The sequence below is a fragment of the Coenobita brevimanus genome, chromosome 2 (assembly GCF_032717465.1).
Source record: "Coenobita brevimanus isolate Jiangsu-jjx chromosome 2, ASM3271746v2, whole genome shotgun sequence".
In the NCBI taxonomy this organism is placed as follows: Eukaryota; Metazoa; Arthropoda; class Malacostraca; order Decapoda; family Coenobitidae; genus Coenobita; species Coenobita brevimanus.
The window spans coordinates 10,092,276-10,097,697 of record NC_136955.1 but is presented as its reverse complement, the minus strand read 5'-3'; the positions used below and the strand labels follow the sequence as shown (position 1 = coordinate 10,097,697).

General features: G+C 38.2%; 1 pseudogene; it reads left to right on the top strand.

Moving 5' to 3' along the window:
* The first annotated feature begins 1,173 nt into the window (after positions 1-1,173).
* On the top strand, positions 1,174-1,292 carry LOC145392780 (5S ribosomal RNA; annotated as a pseudogene).
* The last annotated feature ends 4,130 nt before the right edge of the window (positions 1,293-5,422 follow it).

The window sequence follows — 5,422 nt, the reverse complement described above, 5'->3', positions numbered from 1 at the left end:
TCATTCGCATCTTAGCCCCAAAAGGGAGAACGGACAGATCCTCACCGCACCACACCGCACAAGGGTCAACTGGGCAATGCAATCAGTGACATCCGCAGCAGGGCCCGACAGCAGAACTGGTTTACCCCTGCCACATCATAACAGACAATGAAGGAAATCACGTGCAGGTGAATGGGGAGGAAAGACAGATTATCAAAGGTGAAGGAAAAGGGGAGGAAAATTTCTAGAACAAATTCAGAGTTGAGATGTGCAGCTGAATAAAGGGAAACAACGAAGATAATGGAAATTAAAAAATCATATGACAGAGTGGATAGACTAGGAATGAGCAAAATAGTAAGAATATGTGGAGTAAATGGGCAGTTGCTGAATGCCGTGAAGAGTATGTATGAGGATGCTAAGGCTGCAGTGCGTGTGGATAGTGAACGCGTGGATAGTGAACTGGGTGAAATTTTCTATCTGAATGTTGGATTGAAACAAGGATGTGCCATGTCTCCACGACTGTTCAGTCTGTATGTGGATGGGGTTATAAAAGTGATACTAGGTAGAGCAGCGAATGCTGGAGCGACCATAATGTATGAGGGCAGCGCTTCCTGAACTGTTGTTTGCAGATGATACTGTATCATTAAGTGAAGACGAAGGGGAACTGCAATGCTTGGTAAATGAGTTTCGGAGAGTGTGCATGAAACGGAATCTAAAGTTGAATGTATTTTAGAGTGAAGTAATGGTCCACGAGAGAAATTAAGTCACTGACTGTACAGTGAATCTGGATGAGGAGGAAATAGAAAATGTGAGCTCATTTAAGTTCTTAGGTAAAATAAAGAAGGATGGAAGTTTGGAGGATGAATTATAATATCACTGATTAAACACACGAAAAAAGTGTTAAATAAGGAGACATGGAAGCAGAGAAAGACGAGAATACGCAAAGATGCGGGAGCAACTGAAGGGTGAGATGGTACGCTGTGTTAACGGGAAAGTCATATAAATACAATGAAATACGAAGGAAACGGAATAAGAAAGTATGGTGAAGAAGTATGAAAGCTGGAGGTAACTGATAATAGTGGAGAGAATACAAGACAAGGAAACACAAATTCAGAGCAAAGAAAGAATAATGCCAGAGGAAATGGAATTGAAATGTGGCCTAATTTGTTTATATATATATATATATATATATATATATATATATATACCACGTTGAGTACACCGCTTCCCGTCCGATCAGCGAAGTTAAGCAACGTTGGGTCTGGTTAGTACTTGGATGGGTGACCGCCTGGGAACACCAGATGCTGTTGGCATCCCTACGTGTCAAGTGGGGTTGGTGGAGGATTAGTGCCCCTCCCTGTAAAACAATTAACTCTAAGCCCTTGACCACTCCGTGTGGGATACATGGCGTCTGGCAATGAATGAAAAAATATATATATATATATATATATATATATATATATATATATACAGAAAAGGAAAGAGAAAATTTAGGAGACATGTAAGTAGAGAAAAAGAAAGAAAACTGAGAAAGTATGAAGGAAAGTGAGGAGCCGAGATAGGCAGCTGAGGTAGGATGAAAAGGCTGATGAAGATGAAAGTTCGACGGAAGAGACAGGAATTTCTAAAGAAGAAAGATGAATGCGATATACAAAATACTTAAGAGGAAATGAAGAAAATGAGTGTGTGTGTGTGTGTGTGTGTGGGCGTGGGTTTGGGGGGAGTGTGAGAGAGAGAGAGAGAGACAGACAGACAGACAGATGATGCAAACTTCTTAAAACAGGGAGGAAAAAATAGAACCAAAGAGAGGAGAGTGAAACTGCTGGGGGCATAGGAAAGAAAATTATGGCCTGTTAAAGAAAGAAAATTAGAGAAAATATGGAGGCCTCTCATAATAAAGAAGGCCATATCTAATCCCTCCAGAAAAAGATAAAAAGATGCGATATAAATTCTATTTATCTATCTATCTATTGCCAGACGCCACAATCCCGTAAGGGGTGGCCACTGACTTTGAGTTATTTGTTTTACGGGGAGGGGCACTAACCCCTCACCAACCCACTTGTTAACACGTAGCTAGCACGTATGGTTTGGTTATATGGTTACCACCCAGCGTTGTAAATGGTTTCTTGGCTTACAGGAAACCATTTGGCTTGTCACTCATTGTAAAGCCACCTGTAAAGGAAAGAAAAGCAATAAGAAGTGACAGGAAAGATGGGAGAAATAGGAAGAGTGGAGGGCAAGTTTGAAAAAAAAAAAAAATGATACCACCCACTAATTCTGAAGATCCATTTACTTGTATACATAAACTGCGATGGGTGTAGCATGTATTGTGAAAGTAGTACATGCACAGACAGCGTTCTGAAAGTGAAGGTATAATGTAGAGACAAAAAGAAGACTAAATACACAAACGCTCTATTACGCCAAAATGTATTGCAAATGCAGTATATTGTGTAGAACGTATTTTACCAACTCAGTGGATTGGTATGGTAGTATATTGCAGAGGCAGTAATTGAGGCAGTAACTATCAGTAAAGGTAATTTCAGTGCCGTCAGAAGCAATAATGTAACGCTCGTACCAAATGAGTCCAGAGACTAACACTTTCCACACTGTATATCCCTCTTCAATGGAAAAAAATCACCTGAAGGTAGCGAGAATTAAAATATTAAAATTATCCTGATACTGGAGGAGTTAGATCGTTTTATGCATATAATTTTATTCCATCTACTGCTCAGTCGTTGTGGTTGAGCATCTGCAATAAAAGGCGCATCTAAAGTCATGGCTAAGAACACTTTACATAAATAGATCGATGAAGTGATTGTGGCAGAAATATGGAATAACGAATGCAAATTGACACATGCGTATTAACTGACAGACAGGTGCTTATTCTGCATAGGATGATAGACACATACATTGATTTATCTGCTAAAAATTTGATTGACGGGCACTCTGAAAGACAGAATCGATGTGTCTATTGATGAATATAGATACTTTTTTTTTTTTTTTTGCTTCTTTTTTTCTGGCCTATCAACAATCGGAGCCCAAGCCCCTGGTCATTAAGGCCGTATATATATATATATATATATATATATATATATATATATATATATATATATATATATATATATATATACTGTATATATATATATACACACACACACACACACACACTTCCATGCATACATACAGACACACTTTCATGCACACGTAGATATATATATATATATATATATATATATATATATATATATATATATATATATATATATATATATATATATAATGATTTTTATTTTATTTATTTATTTATTTTTTGTTTTAATTTTTTCTTGGTTTTATATTTTTTATACCTTATAAAGAAAAACTAATCTAAAGACCCTAAAACTAATCACCTAACAGACAAATCGCTAACCTATACTAAATCCTACAGAGACAAATAGCTAGACCTACACTAATGGAAAAAATACCTCGACTAACAGAACACCATCGACTGCAGATATGCAATGCCTTTCTACGTTACATACCTGCACTCATCATCTGGTGACTGTTACTCGAGGCACAACCTAATACAGTATTTACGTATGTATTGTACCGGTTGGCTTGCAGACACCTGGCAAAGATGGACTAATGTATATAATTTCATGCCGAGTTTTAAGTGTCAGGAAGGGCAAGAGATCTGTAAGGCAGCGAAACGCCACTTTCTGTCATTGTAGAACTGATCCTTTCCCACGCTATGAATCACACATGAATATAGATGTGAAAGGCTTTTAGAATGCAGTGTGAGAAATGTATATTGAAATGTGCTGAGGTGACTGTGTCTGTGGCTGGACGAGTATATTTCATGCAATAACCTCAGAAGGGTGCAAGAATTTGAGAATATAACAAAGGACATGCGTGTTAACAGACGTACTTCAAGCATAAATTACTCATCTATCCACCAAAGGTCGTAACATAGATGAATAAATTCATACACAAGCCAGGGTGTCCTTTAAAAAAATGCATATCAAACTTTGGAAGTTTATTGGGGGGTTACTTTTGAGTAATAAATACAACGTCAACTTCAGTTTACCTCTCACGGTACCAACTACAGTTACTGGAGACTTTAGAACAGATTTTTTTTTTTTTTCTCAGATGTATCCTTGCCACAAGTAACTGTAGCTCCTGACGGTTGAGATGAGAGCCGGTATTGATGCCGCATTTTACTACTCAATAATAACCACAATAAAAGCTCGAGGATTGGCACACTTGTCCATATATATATATATATATATATATATATATATATATATATATATATATATATAATGTTGAAAAAAAACAGGAGCACGAGAGCGATGATTGAATCCAAGGTAAAGAGAGACACCAGGTATAGTCAGGGCTGGGCCAAAACTGGTAGGGGGGTGCGCAATACGTCGTCAGCGTCCAAGGACCCAGGTTCAGTGGCTCACCCGCGCTCATTCTCTCCCTTGCTGCCTACCTGTGCCGAGTTCCGTTTTCTATGAACAGTGACGGGCGTGAAGCATGTGAGACAGATGCATTTTACAGTAGAAAATGACGCGTGCATGTGCAGTGAAAGGATGTGAAGTGAAATATATAAAGGGATCAAAAATACGTTTCCACAGATTTCCAAGAAACGAAACTCTAATAAAGAAGTGGATTAAATTATGTGGAAGGCCAGAAGATTTTAATTACAGGAATAAAAATGTATGTAGCAGACATTTACCACAAACATCATAATACAAGAAACTTAAAGTATGAATTACTACAGCTGCCTGTGCCTGTACGACAGAGAACACTGCAGCCCGATGCAAATCCTATCGCTCTGTTTTATTCATCAATCCATTATACTCTAGTGAAGAAACAATTTATTGCTATCATTCTCAACAAATAGGAGGAAACGTAACAGAGTAAGGGGCGAGGTAAGGTGTGGGAGTGTCGAGGCTGGTCTCCCGTTCTCCTGATCCTAACATCTCTCTCTCTCTCTCTCTCTCTCTCTCTCTCTCTCTCTCTCTCCACACCCCTCCCCGCCACACACACAGCTGACGTCACTTCACCCCTGACCCCCCAGAAAAGCTGCACGTGTCTATACCTGGTGTCTCTACCTTGATCGAATCCATATTCATTGATCCACAGTATTTCGGACCGTCTTCAGGTGAGTACAGCAAGATCCTAATAATAAATATTGCCGTATTATAAGATAAAAGAATTGGATCCCTTAATGGTTAAAAAATATTATCTTAACCTACATACACATGATAACTGCATATTTTTTTAACCATTAAGGGATCCAGTTCTTTTACCTTAAAATACGGTAATGTTTATTTTTAGAATCTTGATATACTCACCTGATGATAGACTAAGACAGTCTGAAATATTATGGATCAATGAAGATGGATTGGATCATCGCTCTCGTGCTCCTGTTTATTTTCAAGATTCAGTACCCTGG